Source organism: Lithobates pipiens, unplaced genomic scaffold, assembly GCF_037356315.1.
Source record: "Lithobates pipiens isolate NorthernLeopardFrog02 unplaced genomic scaffold, aLitPip1_a1.2 Scaffold_3, whole genome shotgun sequence".
Taxonomy (NCBI): Eukaryota; Metazoa; Chordata; class Amphibia; order Anura; family Ranidae; genus Lithobates; species Lithobates pipiens.
In genome coordinates, this window is record NW_027507790.1 from 217,695,465 (window position 1) to 217,712,680 (window position 17,216).

At 46.1% G+C, this 17,216-nt stretch overlaps 1 protein-coding gene across 2 annotated transcripts in view; it reads right to left on the reverse strand.

Annotated features, from left to right (window-relative positions):
* The window catches only part of NIM1K (NIM1 serine/threonine protein kinase), a 97,647-nt gene extending 89,367 nt beyond the window's left edge, over positions 1-8,280 (reverse strand). For both annotated transcript variants that reach the window (XM_077462788.1, XM_077462789.1), the window contains exon 1: positions 7,918-8,280. The gene's annotated coding sequence lies outside the window, so the exon portion shown is untranslated. The remainder of the gene's footprint in view (positions 1-7,917) is intronic.
* Positions 8,281-17,216: the final 8,936 nt, after the last annotated feature.

Here is a 17,216-nt window from a genome sequence, read left to right on the forward strand (position 1 = left end):
GAGTTTATTCTGGCGGAAAGTCCGGTCGTGTGTACGCAGTATTAGGGGATCCTATGATCCTGTTCATTCAGGGCAAAATGACAATATCTATACAAAGACCACCCAACCGACCACTTTATACTCCAAATAGACAAGGTGACAGGCTCTTTGTGCCTGCTTCAAGCTGTTATAAGGTAAGGTATACACATTTCTTGACAAATGGGTTTTCTTTTAATACACATTACAATTATGAACGGTTTCCTTGCAACCATTGTTAATATACTGTTTTTTTTTTGTTCTAAAACCGTTTTTCTCAACATTTTCCTTTTAGTTCTGTGAACCATGTGTTCACCCTGTCCCCCCTCCCAACATACACTGAATCTTCCTTCTCCAGTGGAATGTAAATTTGTCTTTTACGTGTCATTGACTTTATATGAATTTGACAGTCACTGAACAGAGAATGGATGTAAGAGCTTTGTAAATGGCTAGGTTGTTACAAGAAATGTATCTGGCAAATGTAGAAGAGGAACAAGTAAAAAGTTTTATTGAAGACACCAGGAATCTATATCCTTACACTTATAACGCAGGTACTGCAGGGTGAATCCATCCTCCCTAAGGCACACACATTCTGATACTGTATATGTATGATATGTATACATAGAATAAGGGGAAGAGCAGAGAAGACTGAAAATGAACTATAATGGGAGAAAAGCTGCCACGGATATGTAAGGTCTATTTAGATAAAATGGTGGCGGTTCATGTAAGGCAATACATTACCTAGAAAGGCTAGAAGGTTAGATAAGATAGATAGATAGATAGATAGATAGATAGATAGATAGATAGATAGACAGGTAGATAGAGGTGTGTAAACTTTTGATCAGGGTCATTTGGGTAGTTTCTGTTTTCATTATGATTTAAAAAGACTAAACACAGTTGATTGATAATAAATGGCTTCACCCAATCATTAACCATGAGTGAAAGAAAAGTTTTTGTGTTATCATTAATTTTCTCTAAAAAATGGCCAAGAGATCATAAATTCTGACAGGGTACGTAAACTTATGAGCACAACTGTAAATGTATTTTATTTGGATTTTATGTGATAGACCAACACAAAGTGGCACATAATTGTGAAGTGGAAGGAAAATGATAAATGGTTTTCACATTTTTTTACAAATAAATATCTGAAAAGTGTGGCATTCATTTGTATTGAGCACCCTTTACTCTGATACCCCTAACTAAAATCTAGTGTAACCAATGACCTTCAGAAGTCACCTAATTAGTAAATAGTGTTCACCTGTGTGTAATTTAATCTCAGTATATATACAGCTGTTCCGTGAAGCCCTCCAAGGTTTATTAGAGAACCTTAGTGAAAAACAATATCGTGAAGGTCAAGGAACACACCAGACAGGTCAGGGATAACGTTGTAGAGAAGTTAAAAGCAGGGTTAGGTTATCCCAAAATATAGCAAGCTTTGAACATTTCATGGAGCACTGTTCAATACATCATCCAAAAATGGAAAGAGTATGGTACAACTGAAAACCTACCAAGACATGTCCGTCCACCTAGACTGACAGGCTGGGCAAGGAGAGCATTAAACAGAGAAGCAGAAAAGAGGCCCATGATAACTCTGGAGGAGCTGCAGAGATCCACAGCTCAGGTGGAAGGATCTGTCAACAGGACAACTATTAGTCGTGCACTCCACAAATCTGGCCTTTATGGAAGAGTGGCAAGAAGAAAGCCATAAGAAGTCCCATTTGCAGTTTGCGAGAGGCCATGTGGAGGACACAGCAAACATGTGGAAAAATGTGCCCCAGTCAGATGAGACCAATATTGAACTTTTTAGCCTAAAAGCAAAACACTATGCATGGCGGAAAACTAACATTGCACATCAACCTGAACACACCATCCTCACCGTCTAACATGGTGGCAGCATCATGTCGTGGGGATTCTTTTCTTCAGCAGAGACAGGGAAGCCGGTCAGAGTTGATGGGAAGATGGATGAAGCCAAATACAGGACACTCTAATGCTGCGTACACACAAGCAAATTGTCCAGCGTACTTAGTCCGGCGGACTTTCTACCGAACGGACTTGGCCACACACGGACACACAGAAAGTCCGGCGTTTGCTAGCGCAATGACGTACAGCACGTACGACGGGACTAGAAAAACGAAGTTCAATACCCAGTAGCCAATAGTTTCCTTTTCGTACTTGCTTCTGAGCATGCGTCATTCTTAGTCCGCCGGACTAGCATACTGACGAATGTATTGTCCGCTGAAACCCAAGTCCAAGTCAAAAATACTTTCTAAGTCCGACGGACTTTACGCTAGAAAAGTCCACTGAAGCCCACACACGATCGAATTGTCCGGTGAAATGCGTTTCGGTGGACTAAGTACGCCGGACAATTTGATCGTGTGTAAATTAGAAGAAAACCTGTTAGAGTCTGCAAAAGACTTGAGACTGGTGCAGAGGTTCACCTTCCAGCACGACAACGACCCTAAACATACAGCCAGAGCTACAATAGAATGGTTTAGATCAAAGCATATTCATGTGTTAGAATGGCCTAGTCAAAGTGCAGACCTAAATCCAATTGAGAATCTGTGGCAAGACTTGAAAATTGCTGTTCAGACTCTCTCCTTCCGATCTGACAGAGTTTGAGCTATTTTGCAAAGAAGAATAGGCAAAAATGTCACTCTTTAGATGTGCAAAGCTGGTAGAGACATCCCCAAAAGACTTGCAGCTGTAATTGCATCGAAAGGTGGTTCTACAAAGTATTGACTCAGAGGGGCTGAATACAAATGCACGCCACACTTTTCACATATTTATTTGTAAAAAAAATTGAAAACAATTTATCATTTTCCTTCCACTTCACAATTGTGTGCCACTGTGTGTTGGTCTATCATATAAAATTCCAATAAAATACATTTACATTTTTGGTTGTAACATGACAAAATGTGGAAAATACTTTTTCAAGGCACTGTAGATAATTGGATTGATAGACTACCTAGAAAGGCTAGAAGGTTAGATTAAAGCACCCTGCCATAATGATACTATGTGCGGGTGGAAGTATTCCGACGCAATCGATTGCGCCACAAGGCAGGTCAAAAGCCTGCAAATGAAGCATCTTGTCTGCAATCTCGTCGTTGCATAGACGTCACGCTTCCCATAGTGCACTGTGTCCAGCGTCCAAACACAGTGCACTTAAAGGACCTATGCATCCCCTATGGACGTGCCGCCACTGCTGATATTAATACAAGTATTCCAGAAAGCCGAACTGGCAGTTGTCTTCAGCAGTTCCTCCAGTAACATATGGTAGTATTAGATGAAGACAGCGGAGGATATTTGCAGCTAACACATTCTGTGAGTCATTCTTCAGCACTGACACAACCTGGAAGAATTATGAATGAATTCACTGCTCAGTGTAACATGCAGAGAGAACACTGATCTATTTTACCACAACCAGATTCTGCCAGCTAAAAATAATGTCTATGGGCTAAGGGGGAAACAGGCAAGGAAAGAATGACCTGTATACCAGGTACTCGATGGTGACCTTACGTGGGGTGATCTTATTTTTTCCCATTCAGCAATCAGACTATTCTATGCACATTGTGTAATTTCTACTTTAAAAATTAAAGTCCAGCTCCACCTTTCCTTTCACTTTCATTTGGGCCAAACGGGAGTTTGGGCCAAGGAAAGGTGGAGTTTGGCTTTAACCTGTCCACAACATCTAACCCTTAACCCTAGTACACACATGTCAGGCGGCATTGGCCGGTTCAATAGAAACTGTCTGACATTCGATCCATGTGTTCTGCAGCCGGGCCGACCGGTCCGACAGTAGGGAGCAGGGACTCCCCACTGTCAGAATTCACTGATCAGCACTGCAGCTGCTGATCGAAGGATGTTTTCCAGCACGACCTTCCATAGAAGTTGATCTAATGATCTGGGAGGACTACACAGACTGAATATTGGCTGGTCCCTGCTGTACCCAGCATAACTTTTCTTAAAAACGTCTCCTCCCCCTCTTCTTAACCTACATATCCTGTATAAAAATGATATGTGTACCTATCTTTATTTTAAACTGTCTGGTCCAGTCACGTGATTCAGCAACTCTCTGGCTCTCCTGTGTAAGGGAACAGCTGAGAATTCCTGGAGCCATGACATCACCCCTACCCAAGCCATTGTCGGTGCTCCTTCCTCTCCCCTGCAGCTGCTCCTCACTAACACATGGGAGCCGGAGCTGCTGGATCACATGACTGGACCAGAGCAGGGATTAAAAATAGGTAAGAATACAAAAAATGTTAACGTTTTTAAGAATGATTAATGATTAAGTAAGCCTTATTTTACACTTTAAAGTGGTTGTAAAGGCACAAGGTGTTTTACCTTCATGTCACTTTCTGTGTGCAGCAGCCCCCACCCCCCCCAATACTTATCCAAGCCCCCTCTAAATCCAACGATGTCCATGAGAGCCTTGACTTTCTGGGGACTCGAACTCCTGACTGGCTACAGCTGTCAATCACAGCCAGTGAAACAATCAGGAGACGGGGGGGGGGGGGGGGGGCGAACCGTGGTTCTGTGTGTGAATGGACACACACAGAGTAGCGGCTCAGCTGGGGTGCCCCAATAGCAAGCTTCTTGCTGTGGGGGCACCCGACAGGAGGGAGGAGCCGAGTCACTCTGTGCAAAAACATTACATAGAGCAGGTAATTTTTTATTGTGGTGCATGTTTATTATTTTAATGAAAAAAAATTATTAAAAGTTTACAATCACTTTAAACATAAAAAAAAATGGTGAGCAAGTAAAGATAACAGATCCAATACTGTTTCATAAACCCTGATCCTTTGAAGTCACTATTGTAAGGCAGGCCATACAGAAGTAATTTTTTTTGAATGAAAGAAAATGACCGGATTCCCCCTTCTATACACTCTATGTGGATGGGAGGAATCCTCCCACTGACTGAGCTATTGTATTTTGACAGCAGGGAGACTTCCCCGCCATCAGAATACACTGATCAGCACTGCTGGCTACAGCTAGAAGTGCTGATCAAGAAAAGATATTCCAACAGGCTGGTTGTACACAAGTCGATTGATAGATCTGTTTGTGTACAACCAGCCTGCACATACATGAATTGAAATTCGGCTGGTTCAGTATTTTGATTTATCTATGGCCGGCTTAAAAAAAATTTACTATCAGAGTAGAGGAGAGTCTTTGGGATCATACTGTCTGCTAGTCACAAGCCCCTTAACTTCCCCACATTTGTGAATAGATTTTTGCCTTCATTGCTGGTCATCCAGGCCAGCAATGATATTACACCTTTATGACTATATCTGGCCATAAACTGTTGATATTTCGGCAGATTTTTCTGAGTTGGCCAAAACTGTAAGCCCTTGTACACAGGGTTGGACATTACGATGGAAAATGTCCGATCGGACCGTGTTATCGGATAATTCAACCGTGTGTGGGCTCCATCGGACTGTTTCCATCAGAATATCCGACCAACAAAGTTTTAGAGCTGGGCTATAAAATTTGCCGACAACATGATCCGATCAGACTTTGTCCGATCGTTTATAGAGAATTCCGATCGGACAAAGTGCCACGCATGCTCATATCAAATTCCTAGACCAAAGCTATTGGCTACTAGCCTGAACGTAGTCCCGTCGTAATGAAATAACGTCATCACGTTCTGAACGATCGGATTTTCCGACAACTTTGTCCGACCGTGTGGTTGGTTAACTGACTTCTTTCCAATTGGCCCTAGAATATGTATGTGCAGATGTGAGCTACATAGATGAAGTGATCTTCTTTCCTGCAATGAAAGAAAATAGATCGATTCCCCCATCAACACAGTTGTTGATGGGGGAATCCCTCCCAAGGAGCCATTGGGTTCTCCTGGCGAGGGAGGGCAGAGGGAATTGTCCCAGCCAGGAGAACGCACAGTAATTATTGCTAGTGGCTATATCTGCTGGCAATAGTTGCATGAAAAAATGGACAGGCCAATTTTACCCAAGTTGATCGATTGATTAACTTGGGTACAATCAACCTGCCAATACATGGTTCGAATCTCGGTCCCTGTTGAACTGGCTGAGATTTGAACAGTCTATGGCTGGCTTTAGATTGTAAGCTCCTTGAGGACAGGGACTGACATGAATGCACAGTATGTAAAGCACTGTGTAAATTGATAGCGCTATATAAATGCCTATAATAATAATATGGAGTGTACTTACCTTATGGGTTGAATGAACTAAAAGTAACCCCTACCTGTAGATCTTGCAGTGCTGAAATCTTAGCACAGAAAACCATCCCGGCCGGGGGAAAACACAGTGATTATTGCTAATAACTATAGCCACCAGCAATAATCGCATGAAAAACCCAACAGGCCAGCTGTACCAAAGTTTATCGATTGATTAATTTAGTACAATCAGCCTGCCAATACATGGTTCGAATCTGGGCCCCTGCTGAACCGGCCGAGATTTGAACAGTCTATGACCAGCTTTAGATTGGAAGCTCCTTGTGGACAGGGACTGACATAAATGCACAGTGTGTAAAGCGCTGTGTAAATTGATGGCACTAACAATATGGAGTTTAGCTTTTACCCTTACCCTAATAGGAATTAAACCCTCAAGGAGTGTACTTATCTTATGGGTTGCATAAACTAAAGGTAACCCCTACCTGTAGATTTTGCAGCGCTGAGATATTAGTACAGAAAACCAATCCCGGCCGGGGGAACACACAGTGATTATTGCTATAGCCACTAGCAATAATTGCATGAAAAACCCGACAGGCCAGCTGTACCCAAGTTGATTGACATGATACATGGTTCGAAGCTCAGCCAGTTCCTGTTGCACTGGCTGAGATTTGAACAGTCTATGGATGTCTTTAGATTGTAAGCTCCTTGAGGACAAGGACTGACATGAATGCACAGTATGTAAAGCTCTATGGAAATTGTTGGCACTATATAGATAACGTACCTTTAAAAATATGGAATTTAGCTTTTATCCTTACCCTAATAGGAATTAAACCCTCAAGGAGTGTACTCACCTTATGGGTTGCATAAACGAATGATAACCGCTACTTGTAGATGTCACAGCGCTGAGATCTTAGCACAGAAAACCCCTTGTCTGTGTCCGATGTGCCCCCCCCCCCCCCCCCCCCCCCCCGAAAAAGCCAATACAACGTCCTGTGCTCCATACATAGGAGATTCTTATATAACAGCAACATAAACACTTGTACAGTGAGATCATTTCTCCATGCATATGGTGGGCTGTCAGATCCTGTCTGGGGATTAGTCCGTGTACACAGAACATAGTCCCTGTAGCCCCCTTTCTAGAGTATCGAACATTTGAAAGATCGCTAACTAGTCCCATTCATCACTCACTTTGCAATCGACGACCAGCAGCCTGGTATTGATTAATCAATGAGCCTTTACAGCGTCTCCTGACAGTTCCAGTCAACGTGACACCAAACCTAATTTGCTTAAAATCTCCGTTTTTTTTTTTGTTTTTTTTTAAAGCGTGTACAAGATACAAATCACACCCAAATCAGCCAATCACCATGCTTCATTGATCACTTTAGAGGAGTCCAAATAATAAAGGGCTAACGGCCGCTTGATTAAGGTACAGCTCACTTTGTGGAATGCGCTTTGCCGGAATAATTACAATTACCAAGCCAAACACGTTATTCAATGAGGCAAGGAATAATGTGCAAAATGCCGTAACCCAAGGCAACCAATCATCAGTGATTTATGGCTTCTGCCGTATTCGCGGTCCGTGTTTATACGTGGAATATAAACAAATCTGACCGTTCAGAGAAGACGAGCAGCGAACCTTAACGTACTTTTAGAAGACAGCAAAATAACCCAGTGATTATTTTAAAGCGGAATCTGCAGGCAGCATCGAAGGGATGGGTTATGTAGTACTGGAATAATATAAACGTGATGTTCCTTACCTGATGCTGGGCTTGTTTTGTAGTCCGGTGTGTCGCTTCTGGTCTAGAACGGGCTTTGCTTTCTCTGATCACAGCCGTCCAGGCTCTGCATAGCCTTCATGTGCCGTTGTTTTTGCTGCTGCTGATGCTGGAGCTCTTACATTTTTGTATGAGAGCAGCTGTTTTCCCATTTGCAAAGCCATCCATTCTGGAAAAAAAAAGGGGGAGGCGCTCAGTGAATGGGACTGGAGCTGTTAGCAAAGGAGGGAGGGTGGCTGACCGCAGACCCTCATCCCCTTGAGGCCGTGTTAGTGGGAGGTGGAGGCGCTGGCAGTGTGGTTGGGTTGCTATAGCAACCGGAGGGATTTAGAAGATGTAATGCTTGCTATTTCAGGTGGAAAGTAAGGTGGCTTTAAGTTCCACAGATGCATTATCTCCTCAGATCCTATTAGATGTGCAGTTTCTGGCGGTGACGTTTTTTTTTTGTATCTGTTATGTAACAAGATGTAGAAAAAAAAAGCACAAGGGGGCATAGGGTAGGTTCGCTTTAAAAAATGTGTTCTAGATTTTTCATTTGGATCCAGGACTTTTGTGCAATAAACAGTTCATACGTTTAGAGGTTAAAGGTTTAAAATTGAAGTTTAAAGGAGAATGCCACCTTTTATATAAAAAAAAAAAAAAAAAAAAAAAAAAAAAAAAAAACAATTCCACCTATTTAGCAAAAAGAAAAAATTAGATTTTTTTTTTGTTTGCATTTGAGCCTGCAAAAGATCGCAAATTTGATAAGGAGATTAAGGGTGCAATGATCTGGCTCCTGCAGACTCTTACTCCATATCTCAGGTCCAAAGCGATGTATGGACCTTCAGCTACGGAGCTCCAGGGAGCATTAATGGACTATTATAGGTGTGCACACAGGGTGTGCCGGATCTCCTTGGGTACACCCAAATCACCCTGTGGGATGAAGATTTGTCAATTTAGACCCCTGGTATTTCATCAAAGCTCCCCAACTGGGCTCCCAAAACAATTGTAAAATAATATTGTAAAAATTATTAAATAATATTATCATGGCTCAAAATTTCAAGTCCTGAACTACTAGACAGGCCTCAAGGGTTACTCACCACCAGTTCTCCCACCCAACCCCTTCCCTGCACTGCCACTAATTCTGCCCCTAAACGCGCCCTCATAAATCATCTCATGAGATGACACTTAAATGTTTTATGCAGAACCAAAACCAGAACCTTCATCCTCCGGATGCTCAAGAGACAGAGACAGGGATTAAAATACTTTGTGCCTCCCGAGTCCTCAGGGATCTGCTCTTCCAAAACAACAAGCTGTTGATCTTTCCGGATTAATTCGTGGAAACACAGAAGCTCCAAAAGTAATTTGACCAGGTTGAGGCTGCATTGAGGGCCCACAACATCCGCTACAGTGTCCTGTTCGAAGCCCGTCTGTGAGTCCAGGATGGGAAGACAACCCGCTTCTTCACATCGCCGAGAAGCCTCGGCTTGGCTAGAGTCCCTGCTACCTAACCGCTGACCCCACGGAACTGTGAGTTGTTTAGTTTGGGCCATCATCCAAAGTGGCTCTTAGCTAACAGGGGGCCCCAGGTCATTCAGCCCTGCTTGCCTTGCTGGTGGGTGGGCGGGCCTTGCAGATGACCTGAATACCTTCTTTTCACCTGTTGTGCCTTATTTGTTCAGTTAATGGCATCCGAAGAGCAAACCCCTGACATAGTCCGGAGACTTTAGTAATCTATACTTCTTTCTATCCGAGAGGGGCTGCTTAAAACTCATTTATTCAATTGACTTGACATTCTTCGATCCCTAACACCTACCTATTGGTTCAAAGCAATTCTAACTAGTAAGGTGTACTGATTTAGACTACTTGCTGGTATGTGCCCATGGGCCTGTAATGATTTGCCTGAGGGTGTCTACAGGCTTGGAAATATCCGTTGTAAATGGATAGAAAACTGTCTAAAAGACAGAATTCAGAGAGTAGTGGTTAATGATTCTTACTCGAAATGGTATAAGGTTATCAGTGGTGTACCCCAAGGTTCAGTGTTGGGAAGCTTACTTTTTAATAATCTTTATAAATTATATTGGGTCTGGGTTCAAATGTAACATTTCTGTCTTTGCAGATGACACCAAGCTATGCAGTGGAATAACGTCCTTACAGGATGTCTCCAGTTTGCAAACCAACCTCAATGCAGAGGCGGCTCTCTAATTAGGCAACTAAGGCGGCTGCCTAAGGCCTCGCACTCTCAGGGGCCCCGCGGCCGCCCAATATGTGAGTGGGAGTTGCAGGGAATGTCCCCCGGTCAGTGTCCCTGACTTGCTTCCGGGGCCGCGACTCGTTTTTCCCACCCAGGGGCGGACTGTCACTGACCACTTCCCAAGGTCAGAAGATCAGTGGGTGGAGCCATGTACTCCTCACCCCCGGCTCCTCCCTCCTGCCGTGCACCGCGGATCTCTGCCTCCGGCTATGTGCAGAGCTTGGATAATACTTGCAGTAGCTGAGCAGCTCCCCCGGCTCCGCGATCTCCTCTGCAGGGTGGACGATCTGAAATGGAGGAGGACCTGTTGTCAGAGCCCGGCGATCATCCAGGAGCCAGTCTGCAACTAACAACCTCAAAGGTACAGTCCTTCCCATGCCCGACACTGACACATCCCTACCCGTGACATCACCTCCTGACTGAGGGCCCCCCCCGGAGAATTATCGCTGCCTTCCGCCCCTGGGACCTCACACACACTGCTCTGAGTGATGATATGCATGCAGTCCGGCATATGATGCCACCTACTGACCACATGCTATTATCATTATCCTCCTCATCCCACGGTTCCTGGCATCCTACCTCCTGTAATACTTCCCACTGTCAGCTTCCTACCAATTTACCCTGTCTTCATCTCCATCCTTATTCTAATCCCCCTGTTCTAATCCCATCACCCTACCATCATCTCTGCTGTACCCCACTGCCAACTGACTACCACCTCACCCCCTGTCATCAACATCTCCTACCCCCCCTCTGACATCCTACCACCCTGCCTCCTGTCATTATCATCGCCATGTACCCCACCTCTAGCATCCACCACCCTGCCCCTGTTATCCTTATCTTCATCCCCCCTGTACCCCACTGTCAGCGGCCTACCACCCCACATCATCATCATCCCCTCCCTATACCCCACTGTCAGCTGCCTACACCCCATGTCATCATCATCCCCCTGTACCCCACTGTCAGCTGCCTACCACCCCACATCATCACCATCCCCTCCCTGTACCCCACTGTCGCCTGCCTACCACCCCACGTCATCATCATCATCCCCCCCTGTACCCCACTGTCAGCTGCCTACCACCCCACATCATCATCTCCCCCTGTACCCCACTGTCAGCTGCCTACCATCCCACATCATCATCACCCCTCTCCCCTGAACCCCACTGTCAGCTGCCTACCACCCCACATCATCATCATCCCCTCCCTGTACCCCACTGTCAGCTGCCTACCACCCCACATCAGCATCATCCCCCCTGAACCCCACTGTCAGCTGCCTATCACCCCACATCATCATCTCCCCCCTGTGCCCAATGTCAGCTGCCTACCACCCCACATCATCATATCCCCCTGTACCCCACTGTCAGCTGCCTACCACCCCACATCATCACCCCCCTGTACCCCACTGTCAGCTGCCTACCACCCCACATCATCATCATCCCCCCTGTACCCCACTGCCGACATCCCACTCATCAACATCCCCATCATCCCTCTGTATTCCACCTCTGGCATGCCACCACCCCATCACCTGTCACATTCTTGTCTTAATCCCTCCTGGTACCCCACTGTCAGCTGCCTACCACCCCATGTAATCATCATCATACCCCCTGTACCCCACTGTAAGCTGCCTACCACTCCACGTCATCATCATCCCCCCCTGTACCCCACTGTCAGCTGCCTACCACCCCACATCATCATCATCCCCCCTGCACCCTTACTGTTAGCTGTCTACCACCCCACGTCATCATCACCCCTTCCCCCTGAACCCCACTGTCAGCTGCCTACCACCCCACATCATCATCTCCCCCCTGTACCCCACTGTCAGTTGCCCACAACCCCACATCATCACCCCCCCTGTACCCCACTGCCGACATACCACTCATCAACATCCCCATCATCCCTCTGTATTCCACCTCTGGCATGCCCATACCCCATCACCTGTCATCATTCTCATCTTAATCCCTCCTGGTACCCCACTGTCAGCTGCCTACCACCCCACAAAATCATCATCATCCCCCCCTGTACCCCACTGTAAGCTGCCTACCACCCCACATCATCATCATCCCCCCTGTACCCCACTGTCAGCTGCCTACCACCCCATGTCATCATCACCCCTCCCCCCTGAACACCACTGTCAGCTGCCTACCACCCCACATCATCATCATCACCCCCCTTTACCCCACTGTCAGCTGCCTACCATCCCACATCATCATCACCCCCCCTGTACCCCACTGCCGACATCCCACTCATTAACATCACCACCATCCCTCTGTATTCCACCTCTGGCATGGCACCACCCCATCACCTGTCATCATTCTCATCATAATGCCTCCTGGTACCCCACTGTCAGCTGCCTACCACCCCACGTAATCATCATCATCCCTCCCTGTACCCCACTGTAAGCTGCCTACCACTCCACATCATCATCATCCCCCCTGTACCCCATTGTCAGCTGCCTACCACCCCACGTCATCATCACCACTCCCCCCCTGAACAACATTGTCAGCTGCCTACCACCCCACATCATCATAATCTCCCCCTGTACCCCACTGTCAGCTGCCTACCACCCCACGTCATCATCATCCCCTCCCTGTACCCCATTGTCAGCTGCCTACCACCCCACGTCATCATCACCCCTCCCCCCTGAACACCACTGTCAGCTGCCTACCAACTCACATCATCATCATCTCCTCCCTGTACCCCACTGTAAGCTTCCTCCCACCCCACGTCATCATCATCCCCCCTGTACCCCACTGTAAGCTGCGTACCACCCCACGTCATCATCCTCCCTCCCTGTACCCCACTGTAAGCTGCCTACCACTCCACGTCATCATCATCCCCCCTGTACCCCATTGTCAGCTGCCTACCACCCCACGTCATCATCACCACTCCCCCCTGAACAACATTGTCAGCTGCCTACCACCCCACATCATCATCATCATCATCTCCCCCCTGTACCCCACTGTCAGCTGCCTACCACCCCACGTCATCATCATCCCCTCCCTGTACCCCATTATCAGCTGCCTACCACCCCACGTCATCATCACCACTCCCCTCTGAACACCACTGTCAGCTGCCTACCAACCCACGTCATCATCTCCCCCCTGTACCCCACTGTAAGCTTCCTCCCACCCCACGTCATCATCATCATCCCCCCTGTACCCCACTGTAAGCTGCGTACCACCCCACGTCATCATCATCCCTCCCTGTACCCCACTGTTAGCTGCCTACCACCCCACATCATCATCCCCCCGTACCACACTGTCAGCTGCCTACCACCCCACCTCATCTTCTTCTCCCCCCTGTACCCCACTGTCAACTGCCTACCACCCCACATCATCATCATCACCCCCCTGTACCCCACTGTCAGCTGCCTACCACCCCACATCATCATCACCCCTCCGTACCCCACTGCCGACATCCCACTCATCAACATCCCCATCATCCCTCTGTATCCCACCTCTGGCATCCCACCAACCCATCACATGTCATCATTCTCATCTTAATCCCTCCTGGTACCCCACTGTCAGCTTCCTTCCACCCCACCCCCTGCCATCATCATCCCCCCATACCCCAGCCCTGACATCCTACCACCCTGCCTCCTGTCATCATCATCCCCATGTAACCCACCCCTAGCATCCATCACCCTACCCCTGTTATCATCATCATCTTCATCCCCTGTACCCCACTGTCAGCTGCCTACCACCCCACCTCATCATCATCCCCCCTGTACCCCACTGTTGACATCCTACCACCGCCTCATGTCATCAACATCCTCATCATCTCTGTACCCCACCTCTGGCATACTACCACCCTACCTCCTGTCATTATCATCTTCATTCCTCCTGTACCCCACCTCTGGCATCCTATCATTCTACCCCTATCATGATAGGGGAGATATGATCTCAGCCTCTCCCCAATACTGCCATCATCACCCCAAACTACATCCTGTCATCCAACCAAATGTACTCCAACAGTTGCATCACACACCATAATACGGCCCTGCCACCCAGTGAGCAAACAGTGAGTGATAATAATAAGCAGTAACCCATAGCAACCAATCAGTGAGCAGTAATAATGTGCAGTAACCTCTAGCAATCCACCAGTAGGTGCCAATAATGTGCAGTAACATCTAGCAACCAATGATTAAGCGGTAATGACATGCAGTAACCTCTACCAACCAATGAGTAGGCTGTAATGATGTGCAGTAACCTCTAGCAACCCATCAGTGAGCGGTAGTAAAGGTGTAGTAACCTCTAGCAATCCATCAGTGAGCTGTAATAACGTGCAATACCTTCTAGCAACCAATCAGTAAGAAGAAAGGATATGCAGTGACCTCTAGCAACCAATCAGTGAACCTGGAGTAATCAGTGAGTGTGAACTAGATCGTTATGTTTACATTATTAAAGTTTTTTTTAGATAAGTCTATGTGCATTTGTTTTTTTGGGATGTTGGGATGGAAAGCGAAAATGCTAGGGGTGGGGGCCAGGAAAATGTTTGAATTATTTTTCCCATTATGGGCATGAGTGGGGCCTCATGTCTACGATTTGCCTAAGGCCTCACAAAGCCTAGAGCCGCCTCTGCCTCAATGTACTGTCTAATTGGGCGACTGTGGCAGATGAGGTTTAATGTTGATCACTATAAAGTAATGCACTTGGGGGCTAAGAATATGCATGCATCATACATGCTAGGGGGCGTACAACTGGGGGAATCTGTAGTGGAGAAGGATCTGGGGGTTTTGGTAGATCATAAGCTCAATAATAGCATATAATGCCAAGCTGCGGTTTCCAAGGCGAGCAAAGTCCTTTCTTGTATTAAGAGAGTTATAGACTCCAGAGAGAGAGATGTCATTTTGTCCATATACAAATCATTAGTAAGACTTCATCTGGAATATGCAGTTCAGTTTTGGGCACCAGTTCTCAAAAAGGATATCGGGGAACTGGAAAAAGTGCAGAGAAGGGCAATCAAACTGATAAGGGGCATGGAGGAGCTCAGCTAATGAGGAAAGATTAGAGGAACTGAATTTATTCACTCTTGAGAAGAGAATAAGTGGGATATGATCAACATGTTCAAATATATAAGGGGTCCATAAAGTGAACTTGGTGTTGAGTTATTCACTTTACGGGCAACACAGAGGATACGGGGGCATGTTTTACATCTAGAGGAAAAGAGATTTAATCTCCAAATACAGAAAGGTTTCTGCACAGTTAGCCCTTGTATACACAGTCGGAAATTCCAACGGAACATGTCCGATCGGACCATGTTGTCGGATAATCCAACCGTGTGTGGGCTCCATCGGACATTTTCCGTCGGAATGTCCGACCAACAAAGTTTGAGAGCTGGATATAAAATTTTCCGACAACATAATCCGATTGGACTTTTTCTGATCGTTTGTAGAGAATTCCGATCGGACAAAGTGCCACGCATGCTCAGATCAAATTAGGAGACCAAAGCTATTGGCTACTAGCCTGAACATAGTCCCGTCGTAACGAATGAATGTCATCACGTTCCGAATGATCGGATTTTCCGACAACTTTGCCTGACTGTGTGTATGCAACACCAGTTTCGGACAAAATCTGTCGGAAAAAAATCCGACGGATTTTGTTGTCGGAATGTCTGACCCGTGTGTACAAGGGCTAAGAGCTGTGAAAATGTGGAATAGACTCCCTCCAGAGGTGGTTCTGGCTAGCGCAGTCGATTGTTTTAAGAAAGGCATGGATGCTTTGCTAAATGTACATAATATAACTGGGTACTAACATTTATAGGTAAAGTTGATCCAGGGAAAATCCAATTGTCTCTTGGGGGATCAGGAAGGAATTTTTTCCCCTGCTGTAGCAAATTGGAGCATGCTCTGCTGGTTTTTTTTTTTTGCCTTCCTCTGGATAAACTGTGGGTACGGAATTGGGTATATTGGATTGTATGATATTTTTTTATTTATTTATTTATTTTTTATGGTTGAACTGGATGGACTTGTGTCTTTTTTCAACCTCACTAACTATGTAACTATGATGCCTCAGTGGGTCCCGTGACATCACCCAGGCACCTATTGTGCCTCATCAGTTGAGAAAACTGTAACCTAAGTAATTGCCCCTGACCAGATCAGGTGTTTTCAGCAACGTGACTCTTTCTAAAGTCCTGGAGTATATTTCCTACCTGCTGGTGATCGAACCCAGGAGACTTGTCCCCTTCTACCCAAACTACACACTGTTCCAGCTCCCTTCCATCATGGCTTATACCTCTATTGCAGGGAATGAGTTTGCTGACTCTACACCCCCAGAGACTGTCCCTTTGAAACCAACGTGCTGATATGGTTTTGGGGTGGGAACATTTTGGGGGGATGGGTGTGGTGTAGCAGGGGAAATGTTGCCCTATATGGGCCAGTGTGCTTACCTGTTTCATGACTGTTTCTTATTGCATGACATTATACTTCTCTATCACCATGCTTGGCTTTCTATTAATGCCACATATCTCTTCCTGCTTTCTACAGGTTCAGCCGTTCTGGCTGGGGGTAACTATTACCCTTGATCCTAATACCCGCTTACTGGACAGAACTCATGTCTTCCTTTAACATTTGGTCTTGAAACACGAGGGGGCTGAACTCTCCGATAAAGCGTTCCCTTGTGTTCCAATTTCTCAAAACGTATAATCCACATATATGTGTGTTTCAAGAGACTCACCTGGTGAGTAGTAGAACTCTTGCACTCAGAAAGCCATGGGTTGCACACCATTACTACTCCTCCTAGCTAACTTTGCAAGGGGTGTGAGTGTTTTGTTGCACAAGTCATTCTCTTTTAAGCTCCTGGATACACTCAGTTAACTCTGTTCTACCCCTCTATCATGTATTAGAGCAGTGTCTAAGGAAATTTGGCAAAGTCTGGTCAAAATGGATAGATGCATGTGGTTGACTAGTAAGGTTCAGAAGCAGATTCCTATAGCTCTGGGTACAATCTCTGGGTTTTTCCATGCCAATTATCCCTCTCCCACTATTCCTTCCCCCCTCCTTTTCCTAAATCCTTACTTCTATTGCCTCTTACCCACCCCCCCCTCCCCCCCA